The 25,392-nt window shown below is 38.1% G+C and overlaps 1 long non-coding RNA gene across 1 annotated transcript in view; it reads right to left on the reverse strand.

The window, feature by feature from the left end:
* Positions 1–21,367, reverse strand: part of LOC125752319 (uncharacterized) — a 53,978-nt gene extending 32,611 nt beyond the window's left edge. Inside the window, exon 1 of the long non-coding RNA XR_007401529.1 lies at positions 21,260–21,367. This is a non-coding gene — a long non-coding RNA (uncharacterized LOC125752319). The remainder of the gene's footprint in view (positions 1–21,259) is intronic.
* Between the last annotated feature and the right edge of the window lie 4,025 nt (positions 21,368–25,392).

The raw sequence follows: 25,392 nt of genomic DNA on the forward strand, positions 1-25,392 counted from the left end.
GAGAGCAGATTGGTGTATGTGAACGTTGTATGGCATTTCCCTCCTAACCTAAAGATCTGATTCCCATGGCTTTGGTAGAGACAGCTTGAAAGAATGAGTTATGCTTTTGCATTCCTTAGGTACTCCCCAGTATTTTGAAAGGAGCATAAAAGCGTTTGAGAGTGCTCCAGTTTCTCATGAAATTGTTTGTTTCAGTGTGGTTTTCACCAGGCAAAAATTCAGTTTATGGGGCACCTGGGTGACTTAGTTAAGTGTCTGCCTTCAGGTCAGGTCATGGTCCCAGGTTCCTGGGACTGAGCTCCCTGATCAGCCGGGAGTCTGCTTCTTCCTCTCCCGCTCCCCCTGCTGTGTTCTCTATCTGTCAAATAATACATAAATAAATAAATAAATACATACATACATACATACATACATACATACATACATAAATACATAAATAAATAAAATCTTTTTAAAAATCCAGTTTATAACAGGTGGAAGATATTTGGCACCCATTCGAGTGCCACCCAAGGCTGCAAAATGCTCCTCACTTTGCTTGTGCAGAATGAGGTATGAGGAAATTTTGCCAAGGAGTTGAAAAAGACAAAGAAGGATGAGCAATCAAAATCTGTTCCCTTGGTTAATAGCATGATTTGATTGTGTTTACATATCAGACTTGTGTTTGGGGACCTCTGAGCCTCTGTGCACATTTATCAAATTGCAAACAGCACCACTTATGCACGGCTTGTGATAAAGCACTACCACACTGCTGAATAGCTCTCCCAGTAGAAGATGATTATTTCCCAAGATAAAAGCTGGTTACCTGATGCCAAAGCAATTCATCAATTCAATGACAAAAAAAAAAAAAAAAAATCAGACAAACCACTCTTTTGGTGTAGTGTAAGGTGAACAATTGGTTGATTGACTGGGATTTGGCTGCAAACATAGCCAAAGTAAACCTAAAACAGCGTGAGGCATACATGGGAAATTTTCATTATAATGTAATTGTTTCTGCTAAACTTTCTTTATGGTTTCCAATTTGCTCCCAAGTTAACTCTGGGGGTCGAAGTTAAGTGGTCACATCATCATTAAGGGTAATGTGTTTGTTTGCTAATGGGAATTGGTTTCTAATTTCCAGTTTGATGGCACTTTGGAGTCTTAATGATAACTTATATGGGGGGAGGTTTGGTTTGCAAAGGAAGAAACTCTATCCTGATACCAGTACACTGCCAAGGAAACATCTCAAAACCTAAAAGGAACTGCTGTTTGAGTTTTGTTTTTCTATCCACAAATAAAGTAGAGTAGAATAGCCCTGGGCTTTGAAGTCAGAGAACTCGCTCATTTGCTCATTTATTCAGCATATTTTCATTGAACTCCTTTTAGATCAGGCTCTGGGAATCCAACAACAGACTGACAAAGCTACTTGTTCCCATAGACATTACAATTTAATAAGACAGTGAAGGTGGAGGGGCCAGACAAACATACAAACATTCTTCAAATCCTGGCTTTTGTATTTTCTGCTTTTGTGAATTAGGGTAAGTTATTAATTTAACTTAATAGTAATACATGGCCCGGGGTTCAGCAAATGATCATTTTCTTGCCTTCCCTACTTCCTACCCTACAGGGTCCAAGAAAAGGAATAGTACTTCTCCGTTTTGGTTGATGCCTTTATTGGAGCCACAAAAATGAAGATCTTGTGATCCTTATGAACTATAGGTAGATTCAGGATGAATTAGCTTATTGTCTAATGCTCCTCTGAGGGTCTGCCTTTTAAATCCCAGAGCTAATCAATCTCTTTTCTTCTCTCCATTTTGCCTTGCCAAAGGGAATACTTCCAGATGAACCACTTTCAACCCATAAATGTTATTTTACAAAGCCTACAGCAAATAGCTTGGCTGACTGCAGATTTATTCTAACTTTTACTGAGTCACCACCAATTAAGGTCTTTTTAAAAAGCTGTGAAGGGCAGTGGTCCTTATAATCACTTCCCAGAAGGTAGAGGTTGTTTTGGAGGTGCTGTTGGGATGGCTGTGTGGTTGCCTTGTTAGAGAACAGAATGTAGAAGAAATGGTGAATTCATTGATAGGAAAACAGATACCATTCTTTTTTGTTGTTTACTTCTTCTTAGGTGTTTTCGTTTAATTCCAGTGTAGCTAACATATGGTATTATATTAGTTTCAGGTGTACAATATAGTGATTCAACAATTCTATCCATTACTCAGTGTGATCATGATAAGTGTACTTTTTCTGAGAGAGAGCTTGGAGTGGAGAAGCAGGGGGAGAAGGAGAGAGAGAGAATCTTAAGCAGACTCCTTGCCTAGCGCAGAACCTGACTGGGGCTTGATCTCATGACCCTGAGATCATGACCTGAGCCAAAATCAAGAGTCAGATGTTAACCACCCAGGTGCCCCATGATAAATGTACTTTTTAATCCCCATCATTCTTAATTAATAATTACATCTTATGTGTAAACATAATTTATAATGGATAAAAATATAGCCTATAATGCTGTTTCTCAAATAAAATGTAGAGTTCCAAACAATTGAATTGAAACAAATAATTGTACCTCATATAACTGATTAGAAAGTTGCAGAAATGAGCATGATATGATATGAATTAAATATTCCCTTCCCACTCTCCCTCTACCCTTCCCTTGTTCGAGGTACTTATAATTTATATTTCATCCTTAGTATAGATTTCATGTGAGGTACCAAAATCTTTTCTCCTTGAAAACTGAATAACTCTATATTATGTGGTAGAAAAAAAATATTTTAAAATATTAACGAGACTCCCACTATCCCCAGAAGATGCGTGTATTGCTTTGGTACCTATCAATCTAGCTCTTTAGTTGTGCTAATTGGGAAAAAAAATGCCAAAAGGAAGTCTGGAAAAGCCTGAAAAATATAAGAAGAATTTTCACTGAAAAAGGCAGAGAGTTATTGGCAGGAGGGGACAAAAAGAAATCCAGAAAGGATGAGGGAACTAGAAGACAGACAGCCTCTTGAGAGAGATCTTGAGAGCTTGGAGGTGAGTTGGAAAAGGTTTTGTGGGTAGCTGCCACAGATGAGATACAGAGAGAGAGTGATGAAGGAAAGAAAGGCTTTTTGGAAGTTTGGCTCTGCATTATAAATGTATATACTCTTGACCTTCTAGAATAATATAGTAAAGATGTAAATTACATTCCAATTATTGTGGCTGTTGGGTAGATATTTTTTCTTTTTCTTTTTCTTTTTCTTCCTGCATGCAGTAGTAGGGAGAATTGGGGCCTCAGTATGGCTTTATAGTTTAACTTTGAATAAACCATTTAAGCCATTCTGGCATCTTTGTGCCTGAGATCTCCCTGTTTCTCTAGGCATCTTTAAGATTTTTCTTAGTGTTGGGAAGAAATAGTTGAAAATCCAAGGGCTTTGAAGTTGGATGATTCTGGGTTTAAATCCTAATTTCTCACTTGCTAGCTGTGTCTCCTCAGGCAAGTTCTATCACCCGTATAAGCTACAGTTTCCTCATCTAATCATATGTGGTTAAGACAGCCTACCCTATGGAACTATTATGATCACTGAAATGACGGGGCATCTAGCAAAGATCTTGAACGGATTGGTCTTCATTAGTCTGAGTCCCTTTAGGAAACAGATGATCCATTCAAATTAAGAAAGTTTGAGGAACAGTGTAATAGAAATATATTTTTTTAAATGTATATGAGAGGTGTTAAGAAAACCACAAAAGATAGTGTAAAACTCTGGGGCTACCACCTTCAGGCCTGAAGGTCTGAGTAGGAGCAGTGTTTCCTGGGACCTGGAGAAGATTGTGTACAGAGAGAGCTATCAGAGAGGTACTGAGACCTATGGAGAGATGTTGCCTTCCTATAGCAACCTGGGTAGTGGTGGCAGTGGTGGTGGCCCTGGAGGGGTGGGGGGATGGAAGATGAATCTTGAAGCTTCCCTCCATTCCTTCTTTTCTCCCTCTGCTTTCTCCAGGGCCCTCTATTGGTCAAGCAACTTGAAGCCATTTGGTAAAGGAGTCCACCAAGGTCACAGGAGGTAAACTGTGGAGCAGAGTGGAGAAGGATGGGGAGTGGATCTGGGGTTTATTGAACATATCCATCATGCTCAATATTATTTTCCTTCTCTTTTTTTCCTTCCCAAGAGCATGGACAAGAGGGTATCTTTCCCATGGAAGAACAAGCATAGTGTAGAGGTATTACTAGTCTCTGAAAAACTATCTCATACAGTCAATAACAGTGCATTCTATAGATTGTGACACCTCACAGACAGAGCTCTGGAGTTGGAAATGAACACATATCAATCTTTGTTTAAAGGACAGCAGGAGGGGCACAGCTAGTTTAGTGGCTGACTCTCCATGAGAGTGAGTGATGCAGAGAACTTTCTATGTTGGTCAGAAATAAACAGGAGCTCTTGTTTCAACAGTGGCTTTTCAAGTTTGCCTCTTGGCATGAAGTGGACTCTGGCAGAGGGAGTCGTATAAATAAAGCACATGCCCAAGCATGTAGGCAAGTCACTAGTTGTTGAATACATTTTCACCCTCTAGCCCATCACCCACAGCTAGCTGATAAAGATGATGGCAGGGCATCTTTTCAGAGAATGTAAGACAGACCACTTGGATTTTTTCAAAATTTGTAAATGAGCTCAAGACCAGCTCTGGAAAGGAATGCTTTGTCATCACTGGTGGTGCAGATCTTTGATTCACTCCACTTGTAAAGCTTCTGCCCTTTGGATAAATAACTTCTAAAAAAAAAAAAACTGTTTTATATATATAACAGTTTTTCCTTTGTCTTCCATGTGGTCTGAATGGTGACCCTCCCAAAAGAAAATATCCATACCCTTATCCCCAGAACCTGTGAACATTACCTTATTTGGAAAAAGGGCCTTTGCAGGTGTGATTAAGTTAAGGAATTTGAGATGAGGAGATCATCCTGAATTCTCTGAGTGGGCCCTAAGTCCATTGCCAAATGTTCTTATAAGAGACTGACAGAGGACAGACACAATGAGAGATATACATGAAGATGAGGGCAGAGATTGGTGTGATGTGACCACAATCCAAGGAAGCTAGCAACGATTGGAAGCTGAAAGAGACATGGAACAGATTTTCCCTTGAGCCTTTGTAGGGAATATGACCCTGGTTGTAGACTTCTGCTCTCCAGAACTGTGAGAGAATAAATTTCCATTGTTGCAATGCAGTAAGTCTGTGGTGCTTGTTATGGTAGCCCTGGAAATTCATACTTCTGTGAAACCACCTATGCTGACACCTTGACTACTAAGCAGATTGAGTGTTAGCTGCCTGAAGACTTACAGAAATAGTGCCAAGAGCAAACATCTTAGAATGTGTGTTTCTGAAGTTTATGAGAAGTCATTTCAAATCCTGGGCAATTGTGCTATCTATTTTATACCTTAAGCACTTGCAATGAAACATTATAAGTTTAAAAAGAGGCAGATATAAGAGCACTGGAGGGAGGAATCATGTGTCCTATAGTCTAGTATGTTTTACTCTTTACTGGCTATTTGATCATGGAAAAATCATTCCAGCATGCCACTTTTTTTAAATCTTTAAAATATTTGTCCCACGTACTTTACAGGATTGGCAAGAAGATTAGATTATAGAAAGTGCTTTGAAATAGTAAAGTGCTACCTATTAAGCTGGAAAGTGTTACATATTTCATTATTCATAATATGAAACAATATATAGATTTGTTGAATTAAATTAGATCCGACTCACCCAGAATTTGCATTAATTTGGAAAAGGGAAACATATGAGTCAGGGAGTCAGGGTTTCTGTGGTATTTTTAGAAAAGATTTTATTTATTTATTCATGAGAGACAGAGAGAGAGGTAGAGATATAGGCAGAGGGAGAAGCAGGATCCCTGTGGGGAGACTGATGTGGGACTCAATCCCAGGACCCCACAATCAGGGCCTGAGCCAAAGGTAGACACTCAACCACTGAACCACCCAGGTGCCCACGGAGTCAGGCTTTTAATTCTGGTTGTGCCATAAAGTAACCTTGGACAAAGTATCGAAACTTCTAGGGACATAAATTTCATAATTTTTATTTTATTTAAAAAAGTTTTTATTGGAGTTCAATTTGCCAACATCTAGCATAACACCCAGTGCTCATCCCATCAAGTGCCCCCCTCAGTGCCTGTCACCCACTCACCCCACCCCCCGCCCACCTCCCTTTCCACCACCCCTTGTTCGTTTCCCAGAGTTAGGAGTCTCTCATGTTCTGTCTCCCTCTCTGATATTTCCCACTCATTTTCTCTCCTTTCCCCTTTATTCCCTTTCACTATTATTTATATTCCCCAAATGAATGAGAACATACAATGTTTGTCCTTCTCTGATTGACTCACTTCACTCAGCATAATACCCTCCAGTTCCATCCACGTTGAAGCAAATGGTGGGTATTTGTCATTTCTAATAGCTGAGTAATATTCCATTGTATACATAAACCACATCTTCTTTATCCATTCATCTTTCGATGGACACCAAAGCTCCTTCCACAGTTTGGCTATTGTGGACATTGCTGCTAGAAACATAAGGGTGCAGGTGTCCCGGCGTTTCACTGCATCTGTATCTTTGGGGTAAATCCCCAGCAGTGCAATTGCTGGGTCGTAGGGCAGGTCTATTTTTAACTATTTGAGGAACCTCCACACAGTTTTCCAGAGTGGCTGCACCAGTTCACATTCCCACCAACAGTGCAAGAGGGTTCCCTTTTCTCTGCATCCTCTCCAACATTTGTGGTTTCCTGCCTTGTTAATTTTCACCATTCTCACTGGTGTGAGGTGGTATCTCATTGTGGTTTTGATTTGTATTTTCCTGATGGCAAGTGATATGGAGCATTTTCTCATGTGCTTGTTGGCCATGTGTATGTCTTCCTCTGGGTTTTCTGTTCATGTCTTTGGCCCATTTCATGATTGGATTGTTTGTTTCTTTGCTGTTGAGGTTAATACGTTCTTTATAGATCTTGGATACTAGGCCTTTATCTGATAGGTCATTTTTAAATGAAAGAGTTAGATTAGATTATCTCTACTGTTGCTCACTTAATAGCTCTGATTTTATAGAATTTTAAGAAAATTATCGTTATCAGAATGGTTCTTGATGAACTTGTTCCTTCTCACAGATTAAATGTTCTCTGAATTCTATCAAACCTGAACTCATCCACTGAGCTTCACATTTATACAACCAAGTATCTGGGTGTCATGCAGTCTATTGGTTGAGATTTCTCTTAATGTACAAGAAAGACAAAATAAAATTTACTTACAGTAAAAAAAATAAATAAAAATGAAAAATTAGAAGAATAGAAGAAAATGTAAAAGAGAATTTATTGGTTCCCTTAACTGATGTCTTTAAGTAGAGGTAGTTTTAGTGACAACTAGATTTATGCTCAAATGTCATCTAGATTTGCTTTCCTTTCAGCTCTCAGTTCTGCTTTGTACAGAGTTGGCTCCAGTATGTGGTGTCACAACTTCCCATGGTGCAATAGTGCAGTTGCAACATCTTTTAATTGCACGTATCAAGGGAAAGTAAAAAGCCTTTTTCCAGGATGCCAAGAGTCCCATTGCACCTCATTGGCTCTGACTGGCTGAAATGTTCATTTCTGTGTCAAAGACCATGATAGGAAGGAATTCAACGTGCTGACTGGGTTAGGTCTGGGTCATGTGATTCATTACTAAGCCAAGGACATAGCCCCCGCATACCGGAGCCAGTTGATTACAACACTTCAGTCATTTTCTGAGCTGGTTGTTAAACTGTTGGTGGCATTAAATTGAAAGAGGTGAGAGTATTCACACCACAACTTAGGGCTTTATATGTTTATTTATTTTGGAGAGCTGGTTTATCAGCACACCACTGGGTATAGCCCTGTTTAAGCAGAGTAGTGAGTGTAGGATCATCCTCAAAAAAGGAGGTCGTTCTCAAAATAAGGCAAGAATAAATGCTGCAGTGCCAAAACAAAACAAAACACAAAACAAAACATCAACTACCCACTAAACTTTGAAGTTCAAACTCAAAATTTCCCTCCAGTGTTGAACTTGCTCTTGTTCCTCAATCTGCTTTATCTCATGGATTTTCTTTTTTTTTTTTTTTTTTTTAATTTATTTATGATAGTCACACAGAGAGAGAGAGAGGCAGAGACACAGGCAGAGGGAGAAGCAGGCTCCATGCACCGGGAGCCTGATGTGGGATTCGATCCCGGGTCTCCAGGATCGCGCCCTGGGCCAAAGGCAGGCGCCAAACCGCTGCGCCACCCAGGGATCCCTATCTCATGGATTTTCTGTCTTGATTGGCAGCCATCACTCTACTCAGACATTGAAGTCTAATATAGGACATTTAAGTTTTGAATTCTTTTCTTTTTCTCATAACACAATCTGTTTCCTTACCATTTTTCAAATCCATTTTTCCCTCTCTTGTTACAGCCCAGTACCCTGACTTAGACTTGTTTGATCCCTCTCTGGTTTATTTCAGGATTCTCCCTATCTGTCTACCTGCCTTCAGTCTTGTCTTTCTCAAATCCATGCTGCATATCACCACTAGGGTGATCGATGTAAACTACGTCTGGTCAGCTTATCATTTCTTCCAAAATCACTTTCTCTTGCATAATGAATAAGGTTTATGGTAGTTCTAAAATAGGTTCACAAACTCTTCAATATATCTTTCCTTAAGAGGTGGAGCTTAATTCCCTCCCTGAGTATGGGCTTAATTAATAGAGTATAACAGAAGAGATGGTGTGAGACTTCCATGACCATTTCCTCCTTGCTCTCTCTCTTGGATCATCCACTCTAGGGGAGGCTGGTTGCCATTTTGTGAGGATACCCAAGCAGCACTATGGAGGGGTCCACACAGCAAACAACTGAAGCCTCCTGCTAACAACCATCTTGGAAGCAGATTCTCCAACTCCAATGAAGAATTTAAATGACTACAGTCCAGGCTGGTGTCTTTACTGCAAACGCATGAGAGATGCTAAAGCAGAACAACCTAACTCATTCCCGAAAACTGTGAAAAAGCAGTTGACTCTTATTTTAACCTGCTAAATTCTGAGTGCGGTGACAGATAATTTGGTGTTAGCTTAACACTTTTTTCCCTCTCCCATCATTGAATTTGCCACCTTAAAAAAAAAAAATATATGGAGCCTTCATTACAGCCTGAGCTTCTTCATTAGAGCCTGAGCTTCCAGAGGGTCGGTACTATAACTCCACAGTATACTGATATATCCCTATGTGGTAGATTGTATTTCACAAAGGTGGCTGCCACAGTGTCTTCTATTTCAAGTTCTCTTCTAGAAACCTTGCCACTTACCCAGATTCTAGATATCCTCCCTTTGAACCTGGGGGGAGCTTTGTTATTATCTCAAATGATAGAGTAGAGCTGAAGGGATGCTATGTTACTTCCAAAGATAAATCATAAAAACGCCTTGTACTTCTGCTGCTCTTTCTTCAGACCTTGCTCTTTGGAGTCCAGCCACTATGCTGTGAGGGAAACTAAGCAGTCTGTAGAAATGCCCACTTGGAGAGGAAGGAAGGACCCCAGCTCACAGCTGGAGCTGAGCTCCTAGACAACAGTCAATGCTAATTAGCCATGTGAGTGAACCGTCTTGGAAATAGATCTTCCAGCCCTTATTTGAGTCTCCCAAGCCAATGTCACATGGACCAGAGATGAGCTGTTCCTACTGAGCCATGCTCAAATTGCAGATTTATGAAGAATATAAATGATTGTGATTGCCGTAAGCCACTGTTTTGGGTAATCTGTTATATGGCAATATATAACTAGAATTTCTAGTACAGTATTTTTGATGCCATACACATTTCACAGGTATTTGTAAATTGGCTAGTGTTCTTATTCTTAATTTCCCTGTAGACCTTCTTTCTGGGCACATTAATCCAGTTCTTTAAACAAATCTTGGACTCATCTGTCTTAAGACTTGGATTAAAGCTATTCCTTCTGCCGTGGATTGCCTCCCTACCTTCCTTATACCTGCTAGAGTCTTATGCTTCTGAAAAAATTGCAGTGAATCTTCCTAGCTTCCTCTCCTCCCCTCTGTCCTTTTTAATAAATATGCTGTGAACTTCTATAAGCCCAGGATATCATATAGAACAATATAGGCGAAATCCCCAATCTCTCTGGAGCTTTATATTCCAATAGGTATCCAGTCAATACATAAATGCGTTATTTTAAAATTACAGAGTTGATTAGTACCTTAAAGGAATTAACCAGTGTGCAGTAATAGAGAATAACAGTGGGGGTAGGAGGAGCCCTGAAAGGGTCCTATTTTAGATGGAGTGTTTAGGGAAATCTCTCTGAGGAGGTGATATTTGAGATCTGGAGAGTAAAAATATACCAGTCAGGAGGGAAAGACAATGGCATTTTGGGCAGAGAAAACAGCAAATACAAAGTCTTCAGTTGGAATAGAAATATTTTCTGTCAGATGAAATAAAGGAGGCATTTATAGTTGCAGAATAATGAGTAGGAAGAAATGCCTCAGGAAAGTGGGGAAAATGAGCAGGCACCAGGTCATGCATACCTAGAACCATGGTAAGGAATTTCGATTTAATTCTAAATACAATTGATAATTATTGAAGGACTTTAAGGTAGGGGAGTGCCATGGTTTGGCTGGCATTTTAAGGTTACTGTTGCTGTTGTGCATGGAACAGAGGATAGGTTGGCAGGAAGAGGTGCAGGTGTAGAGAAACCACATACAAGATGATGGTGCCTTGAATTAGGGTGGTAGTAGTAGATGTATATAAAAAATGCAGGTACTGGAATAAAATTTGTGATTATAACTCACAGGACTTGCTGTTGACTTACATATGGGGGCCAAAGGGAGAAAAGAATTTCTGGTTTCAGTAAATGTGCTTTATTGTAATGAGGATTCATGGAAAGTTTAGCAGGAGACTGTGTGCTCCAATTTCTTCCTGCAAGAAACCTCTCTAAATACCTCCTGATTGAATTAATCTCTTCATGCTCTGTGTTTTCATGGCCTGATGGTTTTGACTCTTACAAGGAAATGACATAAGGTATGGGTGAAAAGCATAACGACTTTGGGGCTTGAATTGATATGAATTGATCTGGGGCTCATCTCTACTTTATATGAAATGTATGACTTGGATAAGTCCATTCAACAATGTGGCCTCAATTTTTTCAGAGTAGGTAATGTCAGTATTACAGGTTTGTTGGGTTAATTAAATGAAATATTGGAAGATAGACTTTAGGAAAGGTAAGGAAAAAAATCTGGCTTCAGATTCAGGGGAGGGATACTTAATCATTAACTATATATCATATTAATGGAGCACATTCCATGTGCCAGACACATTCCAGGTGTTTTACTCTTTCTAATACCCTTGTGACTTAGTTACTTTTGTTATCCTCCTCTACAAGTGGATAAATACAAGCACGAAGAGCTCAAAAATATACCCGAGGTCATAATGCAACATTTAACTTTTATAGATTTGTTTTTCTATGCTTATGTTTCTTCCTATGGCTCTCATACAGTAGGGATCGTGTGTGTCTTGCTCACAAACATCTTCCCATCCCCATCACTCTGAAGAAAGTAAATTCATATATGCCGAGTGAGTGAACCTTCAGGCATTGACTCAGATGTCAAAGTTTGTGTCTTGACAAGAGGGAGATGGGAGTTATGAAGTGCTGGCTTTATTTGAGTGGGACCACACACCTGAGCTCAGAGTGTCCTAAGCCAGGCAAACTTGGGAAGCTGGTCAGCTTCACAGTGAGATCAGACCCACATGGTTAACCACTGCTACTCAGCCCATAGTGCAATAATATTGTGGCTAATTTGCTTGAGCTGTTTGGTTTCAGAAGCTTAGCAATGGCACAATAAAACCTTTATTAACAGGACTACACGGGGCACAGCATATTCCAACTACTGAGGCGGAAAAGAAAGCTCCTTTGTTTAAACTCTCTTGGAAAATATCTATAAAATGCAGTGGCTGTCTGTTCTGCCTTGGTAAGGACTCTGCAGTTGAATATGATTTGTGTCTTGAAATTGAAAAGCTGATGATCCTCATATCTTACAGTGTTTTTGGTCTTTATCCGAAACATGATTATTTTAGGGAGGAGAATGTGGGAGGACATTGGGCTAAAAGTATTCTGAGACAAGGCCCTGCCTTGAGAGACTCGTTTTATTTGTTTTATTTTATTTTTTAAAAAGATTTGATTTATTTATTCATGAGAGACACACAGAGAGAGGCAGAGGCATAGGCAGAGGGAGAAGCAGGCTCCCTGCGGGGAGCCTGATGCGGGACTGGATCCCAGGACCCTTGGATCATGATCTGAGCCAATGGCAGATACTCAACCACTGAGCCACCCAGTTGTCCAAAGTAACTCATTTTAAAATGACATAATGGTGTGGACTAATTATCCCTCAGAATTGACTTTTGCTCTTACAAAAAATAGAGTGATGGAAGAAGGGAAACTAGTGAAAGATTCTGGCCAAAGTCCTAAGGTTTCCTTCAAATCTCAGCTTAATTTCTTCTCTTAAAAGACCATAATTTTTGCTTAGAACTGTGCTTGCTCTGTTTGGTTTTAGTATGTGTAACTTTTCACTGGTCTGGAAGAAGTGGGGAGCCACTGATGAGGGAAGGGTCAAGAATAGATTGTTCTGTATCCTTCCAAGAGTCTTCAGTGGCTTAACCCTGGAAGCAAAGTACACTGTGATAGAAGGGGACATGATGTGATTTTTAGCAGGCACTGAGAAGGTCCTTTTGCCAAAAATAGACCCACCTGCTTGTGGATGTCTGGCATTCCTTGGACTGGGGACAGTGCCAGAAAGGCCAGCTGTTCCCTCAGATACTCTTCCCACAAGCTGGCTGAGACCTGAAATTCCAGCCTTGAACTTAAGGCTTAATTTTCCTCTACAATCTACCCTGCTCCCTCCCTCAACTCTAAAATAAAGGTGTTAGCAGATACTTACTGCCACATGAACCATTCCTACTTGTGCAAAGAAGAGGAATTATGGCAGTAGGAGAATCCTGTCTCTCCCCCACCCTTACCTAACTCTGTAACTTTGGTCAAGTCCTTAACTGCTTATGCAGCCATTTCTCTTCTATGAAATAAGAGTAAGCCAAACTGGCTGGACTCTTGGGAGGGCTAAATAAGATGAATGTAGAGCACTAATTCGCAAAAGGTTAGAAACAACCCTAATGTCTGTCAAAGAGAGACCAGTTAAATAACCTTCGGAGCATTCACAATATGTCATAGTAGGCAGCCGTGGAAAGTAGTAGGGAAGATTTCTATGTACTGACACAGGACAGCCACAAGACATTGTTTTTTTTTTTTTTTTTTTTAAATTTTTTATTTATTTATGATAGTCATACAGAGAGAAAGAGAGAGAGAGCCAGAGACACAGGCAGAGGGAGAAGCAGGCTCCATGCACCGGGAGCCCGACATGGGATTCGATCCCGGGTCTCCAGGATCACGCCCTGGGCCAAAGGCAGGCGCCAAACCGCTGCGCCACCCAGGGATCCCGAAGACATTGTTAAGTAACAAAAACAAAATGTAGCAGAGCGCTTCGAGTATGTTACAGTTAAGAAAGGAAGAGAAGTAATATATTCATATTTATTTAGAATTTCAAAAGCAGAATAAACACAAAGTTAATAAAAAATGGGGTGGTGGGAACAGAGAAATAGGAGACATGATGAGGATTGCTTCTTTACAAACTTTTTTTTTTTCTGACTTTGGAATTATGTAAATATTTTACGTAAAAAAACAAAGTTAAATCAAAGAAGAAAACACACCAAAATATTGAGAATCCTAAAAATTAAAAAAAGAAATAAAACAATTCTAAATAAATTTTTTAAAAACCCTAACTTTATAGCAATTCATGGTATAATATCAAGAATTATTGCAAATGGCTTTAAAACACATATTTTGATTGTATATCCCTAGGGATATATCCTAACGACAAAAAAAGTGTAAAGACATCTTAGATTGAATTCTTTTGGCTGGTTGTTAGTGGTAATATTTACATTATTATTTTGAATAGTATTATAAAGAGTACAATAAACTGACCAACTCATTAAGTTAATATCTTTAGGAGATAAAATTTTCAGAGTGAGAAAAGGATATACTTAGAATAAAATATTGTAAAAATTACAATAAACATTCTGTAATCTTTGATTTGAATTAGAAATATCAGTTTGAATTATGATTTCTTTCTTTCTAAAAACTACACATTTCTTAGTTCTGCCCACTGAAAAAGCTTAGAAGCATGACTAACTCACTTTTAATTATCATTCCACACAAAGCTATAATATCTGAGTAACATTTCCTTTGTGAGGGAACCAGGGCTCCTGGGAGAAATGGCCAATTCTAGTTCTGGGGCAAGAAATGTTTGAGTTGAGCTTGACACATATGGTTATGTCCCAAAGCAAGATTATATGAGCCAACTTGAAGGACCTCCCACTGGCCAAATTTGGGAAGAATATAAAAGCAAATAATGACTACAACATATTGAAATACATGAACTATGTGAAATCTACAAGTTCATTTGAAGGTTGGGTAATACCAGCTCAGTATTTTGAAAATAAGTGAAAGGAAAGAATTAAGCATTTATCCTGCCTTTTTGTTTTGTTGTTGTCTATTTGTTTCAGGTAATCAAACAATTATTGAGGGAAAATTCTTTAGTGAGGAATTCTAGCTAATAAATGGGGGAGGAATGATAGAACTAAAAAAAATCTCCATTCTGGGCTCCTGGGTGGTGTGGTTGGTTAAGTATGGGACTCTTGGTTTTAGCTCAGGTCATGATCTCAGGGTGGTGGGATTAAACCCCATGTTGGGCATGGAGACTGCTTGAGATTCTCTCTCCCTCTCCTTCTGCTCCTTCCTCATCCACTCGTGTGCACATGCATGTGCTCTCTCTCTCAAAAAACAAACAAACAAACAAAACAAAAAACAACAAACAAACAAACAAAAAAACAAAACCAACTCCATTCTGGGTAATAATCATTTTGCAATATATAAATGTATCGAATTAACATGTTGTATCCTTTAAACTTACACAATCTTGTATGTCAATATATCTCAGTAAAGCTGGGAAAGAACCATCCTTTCTGCTAACTCAAATGAAATAGAGTCTTGGTAACCGTCATCAGTGCCAAACCATTAAGTGAAAACTAATCAGAAAATTTACAATGGAAGTAGCCCTGTGATGCTCAAACCAAAACAAACAGCAGGTAGGTTCACTATGAGGAGGGACAGGTAGTAGGACCAAGATGCATTTCTCCACTGTAAACACAGACAGTAGCTGCCCAATTGCCATGGGTGGAAGGGAGGGGGGCTGTTGCAGACTTGTGGTCTGGGTTTGGCTTTGAGTAGGACCCACATTTCTCCAACTCCCACTCCTTTGATCCCTTCTATCAGCTAAAAAGTTTGGGGAATCACCCGTGGGAGTGCAGAATTCAGAGCTCTCAGCCTGTGGTCCTGAATGTCTTCTTACTTTGCCTTGTCTGCCACCCTGGAGGAGGAGTCTTGGCCTTGGGGCCTGTAGTCCTTTACTCCTTCCTATTTGTGGACCCCTGCACATGGTATTTAATGTCTCTGAATGTCAGTTCCTCTTCTACGGAATAAGGATGATAACATGCTCCTTGGGAATACTAGGTGAGATGCTGTGTAGTTCAAGTGCTTAACACATCCAATGCCTGGAGAGCTTTCCCCAAGGCTGGAAACAACCTGTGGATCTCTGATTTCCTTCAAAGACAATAGGACCTGGGGTTGCACAGTTGGGTTACGTAATTGGATTGCCCTGTTGCTTCCACAGAGGCTTTATTTGCATGCTCCTTTTTTTCTCAGAAGGACTATTGTGATCAGCCAGTTAGAGCAGGATGTTGGCTAAGAGAACTCAGCTCAGCCCAGCTCAGCAGAAGTGAAGGAGCAGTTACCAATTATACTCTTTCAGATAAATCTTTTTTTCCCCTTTTACTGGCTATTTCTCTTCTCCCAGGGGACCTTGACTTATTTAGTTCAAGTTTTCCTTTAAAAATGCCTCCCTCCTCCTGTTGTGACATTATCCTTGGCTCGGTGGAAGGGCAGCAAACTTGAGTCCTGTTCGTGAAGCGATTTCTATCAAAGTTTTACTCAGGTGAAATGTTTTCACCAAATGATTGATGATGTGTCAAAAGTCATTCCTTGCTTCATCTTAGATCTGCAGTGATTACTGCAAGACCATATTTGCTACAGTATTTTTTTTTAATACCTCCAATATCATTTGAGCATCACTGGCCTGTGCTATAGCAGTGGAACACTTCTACAGCATTCTGTTCATCAGGGGATATTGTTCTATTGTTCTTTGGAATCCTCACAGACCCAATACACAAAGGTGTTCTTTTCCAAGTGGGCTGTCAGATGGGGAACAATGGAAGAAAATGAAAAATTTAAGCCTATTGAAAGACTATTTCAGAATAATTATTCACCTTCCACCACACAAACTGCTTTACTTTCCAGAGTGCCTTTCTGCTCTGCCTTAAAAAAAAAAAAAAAAAGACAAGAAAAGAAAAAAAAAGAAAATCCCAGCCTGGACTCTGCAGTTATTTGCCACTGCTGCCATCTAATGATGCCTTCTGGTAACACAGGACAAGAGAAGACGTGATTTTCTGTTCCCTGGAATGCTGGGAGACTAAACTTAACCTAAGAAAAGGAGATGACTGATTATGTGATGTGACTTCAAGGGTGATAGACAAGCTGGAAGCTCCCTCAAACACCATTTGTACCCACTGATTGGCGCATGAAAGATCAACATTGGGTTTTTATTTCCTCTGCATTTTGAGCCCATTATCTTTGGGAAGGATAACCTACTATGTCCATGTGATTCTGGCATCTCTGCAAGGTGCTCCTATCAGCTGAAAAGAACAGGTTTCTTTAGTTGCAGACATTAAGGTAGGATCAATACATACCAATTCCTGATGAAGCAACCTTGACAGTCCTGTGTGTCACCAATACACTTTTTTTTTTCTTTTACTTGTTTGCTACAAACAGTTAATTTTCTCCTATATCACTTCTGGTCATCTTTGGGAACTCTTGGTCAGGCAGTATTTGAACACTCTACTGACTAAAGTAACACAACATTCTAAGTTAGGGGGTGTTGAATATGAGGGGAGGGGCATTTATTGCTTGCTAATGGCCATAGATGCTGGACTGAATCTGTGACTGAACGGATTTGTTTAAATAGACTATATTTGGGACACTTGGGTGGCTCAGTGGTTAAGCATCTGCCTTTGGCTCAGGGCGTGATCCTGGGGTCCCAGGACCAAGTCCTGCATCAGGCTCCCTGCATGGAGCCTGCTTCTCTTCCCTCTGCCTCTCTCTCTCTTCCTCTCTCTCTCTCATGAATAAATAAATAAAATCTTTAAACAAACAAACAAACAGACTATATTTTACCTGAAAAGGCTTCCAGAGACAATTGGTTTTGTTGTTAAGAGACAATACTGCCACCTATTCAAATTGGTTGGCTTCCTGGAACTTTGATAAATAAACTTTAGGAGAAAGGGTCATTTGGAGACCATAGGTCATGTAAATGGCTATCAGAGAGTTAGGTCTCTGGTACTTTTCCTGGTATTGTCAGGACAATAGTTTCTCATCTCAGATCTTTTCTTTTTTTACCAAATTGTTGTTGACACACAATGTTCTATTAGTTTCAGGTATACAACATAGTGATTTGACAAGTCTATACACTCATCACAGATCTCAGTTCTTGACATAATAGCCTTGAGTTACTAACAAAGGGGGAAAAAAAAAGAAAGAAAGCTGGAGTATAAGAAAAAGAAAAATAATTACTAAAAAAAGAGAATTAGAGAAATTTGTCTTGTGGAACCAGAACTAGGAGGAAAGTTACTCCCTGATGATTCTCACATATTCTGTTTATGGACTTGCTCTTCCAGCCCGTATTGTTTTTCCATTTTAAGTGACAATTTCTCCCTCTAGTTCCCTAAAGCTGTGCACATAAATAATTTGGGCTCACCTTTCTGGTTATCATCTCCCTTTTTTTAAAAAAAATATTTTATTTATTTATTCATGAGAGACACAGAGAGAAAGGCAGAGACATAGGCAGAGGGAGAAGCAGGCTCTCTGCAGGAGCCCGATGTGGGACCCAATCCCAGACCCTGAGATCATGCCCGGAGTCAAAGGCAGACAGACACTTATCCGCTGAGCCACCCAGGCATCCCTCTGATTATCATCTCCTACACTATTATTCTTTTGTTTCTTCTCTGCCCCCTCCATACCACCATCAGAATTTTTCCAATAGAGCAACCAATCAAACACTCTCATTCTTGAAAATGATAGATGAGCACTTGATCATGATTGTTGTTATGGCTAGTAACAATAAAGCCACCAGGATTTCTCTCATGCAGTGACCTTTCTATTCTTGAAGATACTTGTTGGAACAACTTGATTTATAGGAGATTAAAAGTAAATAATGACCATTGAAAAGAAGCTATGTAGGGAGAAAAAAACTCCTAGATACAATTAAAGGGTGTGCATAGGATCTGAAGGTCATTCTTGGAGTCTGCCCTGAGCTCAAGTTCAAAGGGAAAAAATCTTGCTCCCTTTACTAAAATTGTTCTTTAGAGTTATTACCATGATTATGACTGATACTCCTTTGAGATAATTGTGGTGGACGTGAATGAATACATGCACAAAGTCATTTTGTCAGGAAGAAAATCTTTCATCTTTCTGTTTTAGCTTTATTGAGATAGTCTTAACATGTGTTAACTTAAGGTACACATATGATGATTTGATGATGATTTGATACATGTATTTATTACAAAATGATTATCACAGTAAGGTTAGTTAACACCTCCATCCCTCACACAATTATATATTTTTTGGGGGCAGTGATGACATTCAAGATCTTCTCTCTTAATAACTTTCAAGTATATAATATAGTATTGATAACTATAGTCACCATACTGTGCATTAGATCCCCAGAACTTTGTAAGCTTATAGCTGGGAATTTGTACCCTGTGAGCAGTATCTCTTCATCCCCCTCACTCCCCCAGACTTTGGCAACCACCATTCTACCCTCTGTTTTTAGGAGTTCTGGCTACAGGCTAATTTCTTCATCTTCATATATCCAACTTCCAACACCACACATCATCATGATTGTCACTTAGTTATGGTTTGTAGAATAAATGAATGAACAAATAAACAATGTCTTAATAAAGTAAGAACATCAATGTCTTAATAAAGCAAGAACATCAATGTCTTAATAAAGCAAGAACATCTAGTTGAAATGGGGGAAATTCTCCAAAAATAACTGTTAGTAATAAAAACAAAATAACTTGGAAGGAAAAACTGAAATTTGTGAGGTAATTAGAAACAATTTGTTGTCTATTGCAAAAAATAGAAATTACTGTTTTTTAAAAAAAAGATTTTATCTATTTATTTGAGAGAGAGAGCATGAGAGGGTTAGAGGGAGAGAATCCCCAAGCAGACTCCCTACTGAGCCCAGAGCCTGACATGGAGCTTGATCTCACTACCCATGAGATCATGACCTGAGCTAAAACCAAGAGTCAGATGTCCAACCAACTGAGCCACCCAGGCACCTGAATACTAAGTTTTTATGTTTGAAAACAAAGTGGAACTACAAATTCTAGACAGTAATAAGGATGATGGACAGTGGATATTTCAGAGAAAAGTTAAGTGTTTGGGTTCTGGTCAATTTATGGATAAGGATAGAGGTACTGATTAAGCTACAAATTATAACTAAAATGTAAAGGTAAGTTTGTATATGTGTTAAAAGATTACAGATAATCACTAAGACAATTGCAATCCTCTAAATTATAAAGCAAAATTAAGCTAACTTGTTAAAAGATATTCTTGGTTTAGAAGAAAAATGTCCAGTGAGGTGCTCTTTAGAAAAGATATACTCAAATCACACTCAATTTAGTTTTTTTTTTTTTTTGAGGGTCAATTTAGTTTAAAAAAAGTTGTAAGGAAAGATGTGCCAGGAAAACTGAGAACAAAAATAAAAAAGATTTAGCATTATTAATATCAGAAATATATTTCAAACAATGACCTAGACAAAGAGAAATATTTTATAATGATAAAAGCTAACTTACCAAGATGATACAGTACTCAAGATACCTATGCATTTAACAATGTAGCATTGAAATAATGAAACCACAAATTCAATATAATATCAAGGACAAATTGATAAATCTAGAGTCATAGTGGGTAATTTTAACACATTTCTCTCAAAAGCTTACAGTTAAAGCAGACCAATAATTTAAAAGGTAGTAGAGTTGAGCAAAACCATTAGCATACTCAATCTAATACCTTTCAAGCACATGTGAAAAGTTCACAAAAATTGGTCACATAACAAGTTATAAAAGAGATTCTATAATTTCCAAGGAATTAGTATCTTCTAGATTACAGTCTTTGACCACAATTTAAAAAATTAGAACCTCTAATCAAAAGGCAGTCTCCAGCCTTATAATTTTTGGATATTAAGAGTATGTATTTCTGAATAATTTATTAAAAAATTGAAATTAAAGTGAAAATTACTAAAAGCATTAGAACATAATAATCATTAAGTCATTACAGACCAAATCCTATGGACATCAAGGTAAAGGAGAAATGAAAAGGAGACTGTAAGAGCAGTTACAATAGAGATTTTAAAAATCTGCAACTATAAACAATGTCATAAAAATGACTTTTAAAACTTAGACTAAAACATAATTCCTTGAAAGAGTATAAGTAATCGTATACTGCCAAAACTTAATGAAAAGTCTGAAACATCCAGTTAAGTAAAATTTACAGTCACAAATCTCAAAGTCATCAGCTCCTATAGTTACTGCATGTGGGTTCAACATAGTTTTAATTGCAGAGAACTCTTATAAGTAAATTTTACTCAACATCTTTTATAACGCTGTTGTAAATTTGGTGCAAACATAGGACAAGGGCAATTGAAAGCCGCAGGTTTAAGCCAACCTAACTCATAAATAGAGATACAAAATATCTACCTTAAATATTCATAATTAGATGTAATGGTATTTAAAAATGAAGCATGACAAAGCAGGATTTATTTTAGGAATTCAAGGATGGCTTAGCATATATGAATCTCCTGTTATAATTTAACAATTGGCAGATTAAACTACATGACAATCTGAAAAGATACAGAAAGATAATCACTTGACAAAATTTCACCTTCATTCATCATTAAAAAAAATTCCCAGGCAACTAGTTAAAAAAGGGAATTTCCTTTAACTAAAAAAAGGAACTCACCCAATTCCCACCTCTAGCTCAACCCATTCCCTGTCCTTACCTACCTTGTGCTGTGTATGCACTGAGACCTTGATGGGACCTGAAGGGACAAATCCTCCATCTTCTAGTTGCTGGACAATGGGGACATTATTAGCAGGACTCCCAAAGTCAAGGACATGGTGACATTAGAGCACTTACTCCCTCAGCTCTCTCTCACCAGCTCACACGGATTGATTGCATTCCTCTGCCCAAATCAAAGCTTCCTCTCCACGTAGCTTCCCTTCACAGTCTCAGGCCCCAGGTGGTAATCATTTCTGGCTTTTGCTCACCTTAGGATCCTGCATGATGCCTCTTAACCCCTGTCCACAACTTTGTAAGTAATACCTTTACTAAATTCTCCACCAAATTACCTAATTTGGTGTGCTTGGAACCTAACTAACGCAGATACTCTGTTTACATATTAACTTTATATTTTTCACAGATACATTTACGTAGAAGTGGGAAGAAATGAATGGGAAAAATATATACCAGGGCAGGGAGGAAGGAAAAGGGGTTGGACTTGCAGATGTGCAGAGATTTCAACAGTATCCATAATAATATATTCCCTAGGTTTAAAAAAAAATGTAGACATACTGACAATTATACATTTCTAGGTGGTGAGCAGTGGGTGTGGGTTGTATTATTCTGTGAACTCTGAACTTTTAAAAGTTCCATTCCCCAGTCCACCCGTACTTTTAAGTGAAGCGAGAGTACAATGTGTAGAATAGCAATGATTGGTCATTTAGGGATGCTAGAGATGCTGAATATAGATAACATTCTTCTGAATAGTACTTTTATTTTCAGAGCTCTTTGACATGCCTCATTTCATTAATTTGCCCATTAGCTAGGAATGAGGATTTCCTGGTAGGAGTGAGAAACTTTGAGAAGCTGCACATAAGCAGACTAACAGTAATTAGATTAAAGACTATTTATTACCATGGTTAATTAGGAATAACCAATTCTGTGCTCCAAAAATAAATTATGAATTTTGGATACTTTCCTTGTGGTTTATTTTTAAGTAGCTACACAGCATTTTTTATTTGAAGAATATTTTAGCTATGATGTTGAAATTCTATAAATTGACTCAGACACATGATTTAATTTTCCTATTTAGAAGCAACCTGAATAATAAAACTTTATAAATTTTTTTTGCCCTCCGTTTTAATAATTACAGCAAATACTTATTAAATAATCAGTATGTTACTAGGTACTATTCCAGGAGCTTTGGATGTTTTAAAAGTATAGATGGGAATATAATTGTGGTTACTCTAAGAAATTGTTGACTGATACACTGTATTCCTTTGGGAATCCATAGATTGGCGTCTGTTCAACAGGCATCTATGTTTTTAGCTTTTACCTAGCTGCTCAGTAGGGGTGCCACCTGCAACAGGTAAGACACCAGTGGCTGATCAGGGGTCTCAGAGCCTCCCTGGGCAGGTCTTCCTTCGATACAGAGCCGGCATCCAAATTCTGGCTGGCGTGTCAAATGAGGCGTGTCAAAGAGCTCTGAAAATGGCAAAAATGGTCAGTGGTGGGTGCTCTGTTGATAAGGGGATATGACACTAAATGCACTTCTTTGAGTAAGTCAGCTGTAGAATTAGGAATAACCACTTAAAATGATCTTTGCCTTTTTTTTTACTCACTGGGCAGGGAAAGTCTTATAGTCATTTCCCAAAGAACATCTGCAAGAAGGGAGGTGGTGATTAAGCAGATTTCTTTCTTTTCTTTTCTTTTTTTATTTTTTAACAGATTAAGCAGATTGTGATGGGACTTTGGTGGTATTAAAAATTTGGGATTAGCTACTGACATCGAAATCATCGAAGGAGCAAATCCTGTGATTCTGAGTTTGTGTATATTTGAGTGTGGTAAAGTTTGGAAAAAGACCTTGCAACATACTTTTTACTCATTCAGCAATCCTCATCTCTGGGAATTCAGAGTGTCAGAGGCATTCTGAGCAGTTCTAAACAGTGTGGTGGAGAGAAAGCTTTCTTCTCTATTGTCCTATATATTTTCTCCCCAAAATAGAAGAGCCTATGTGGATTAGCCAATAAACATTTTACTAAACCGTTATTTCATGAGCACCTATGATATGCTACGGGCTTTGTGTACATTGTCTTTATCCTCAAAACAACTTTTATTTTGTTTTAGTAAAGAGACATTAAAACTCAGGCTAAATATATTGGTCAAGAACACACCACACAACATGGAAATTGTAGAGCTGTTATTTAACTCAAGTATGTTTATTCTGCTAGGGGATCATGTCCGTTTCCTGTATTTAGCATCACTAATTGTGGAAAATCTGATTGCCCTCCTCCCCCAAAACAAAAGCAACGACTAACCACAACATAGTTTCTTTAAATTAAGCCTATCCCTTCTCCTAAAAGAAACTCAAAGAATATTCTCTCTGAGCAAAATGCTGATGTTGGGGTAGAGCTGATATCTTCTTGAGATGATATTCTGTGCCTTTTGTTGGGGGATCTTGAGCAAGATTGCAAACAGCAGCATCATTAATCATACAAGTTGTTTCCATCTGCAAAAATGTCAATGAATTACATTCCTCAGACCACAAGTGAGAATGGCTGTCTCTGGTATTATATATTGCGAAGAGTTCTAAATTAATGTGAAACTACCTACTTTCAGTAATCTGTGACAGTGGAAGAAAGTAATGGGACATTTAATTGAAAATAGCAGACAATATCCCGATCTTTGGTAATTGCTTTTGGAATGTATTATATGATTTGGACAGGGGAAATTTCCATTTCCTAATTATTTTCTTTGGCTTGTATAAAAATGAGTTTACATCTGTTTGGCTCTCCTATGAGAAAAAAAGGAGTAACTGGCCCAGATGCAGTGGTTAGCAAGGAAAAAATGTCCAACATTAAAATATTGGGCTATGTATGCAAATATAATTAGTAACTAACCTGTTCTATCTTACCATCACTTTCCCCAAGGTATTTCATTACTTATATTTGGTGTTTGCCTAGTACTTATGAATGCATTAGAACAACTAGCTAATTTTTTCTGTTATTTTGCTGAACACCTTAATCAGTACTATTACTCTATATGTGCAAATGAAAACATCTCGTATTCAAATAGATCCTAATATATCTGAAAAAGTTTGTTCTCTTAGAGTAAAGTTTCTCTAGATCTTGCTAGCAGAATTTGCTTAGTAGACATTTTCTTGCTTAGCATTCAAAGCTGATGGTCTTCTCCAAGCCTTGAAGAATTAGGATTTCTACATTACTGTAAACGTTGAAAGTTTACTTTTTTCAATAATGTATTTGTAACAGCAAGTGCTGGATGTGTGATTACATGTGTATGTTTAAATTACATATTTACAGGTGTGCATATAAGATACATACACAGAAGCTATATTAAATACATTAAATATTGTACACATGGTGTATACATGTTTGCGTACATGTTCTATGTGGCCTCATTTGAATTTCTAATTTATTACTTATTTATTATTTTACTGATAGAAGTGTTTTCCACTGAAAAATTGTACTTTATGAACGTGAAGATTTAAAAAAAAGTCTCTCGAGAAAGCCTGGATGGGCTCACTCTGTTAAGTGTCTGACTTGATTTCAGCTCAGGTCAAGATCTCCAGGTTGTAAATAAATAAATAAATAAATAAATAAATAAATAAATAATATAATAAAAAATAAATAAAAATAAAAGATCTCCAGGTTGTAAGATCGAGCCCCATATCAGGCTCTTTGCTGGATGTAGAGCCTGCTTAAGATTCTCTCTCTCTTTCCCTCTCTCTCTTTGCCCCAAACCTCTCTTTAAATATAAATAAATAAATAAATAAATAAATAAATAAAATAAGTCTATTGAGCTATATTGACTGGGAATTCATGAAGGCAAAATTCAAAAATTAATTTGCTATATTCTACCAAATAACCATGATTTGCCAAGTTTTAATATGTGGGAATCTGTGAATAGTTGTTTATAATTTTCAATTTCACCTAGATGTTTGGTAGAGTTCTGTTAGAAACATTGCGGTGAATGTCGCACACACGTACATTTAGTAGAAACACCTTTCAAGCTGTTTTGGGAATGTGCAATAACGTGGCAAGAGGAAAAATACAAATTGAGCAAAATAAAATTTAAAAAAAAGGTATCTATTGCTATGGCCACAATAATCAAGAGGTGA

The sequence above is a fragment of the Canis lupus genome, chromosome 13 (assembly GCF_003254725.2).
Source record: "Canis lupus dingo isolate Sandy chromosome 13, ASM325472v2, whole genome shotgun sequence".
NCBI lineage: Eukaryota > Metazoa > Chordata > Mammalia > Carnivora > Canidae > Canis > Canis lupus.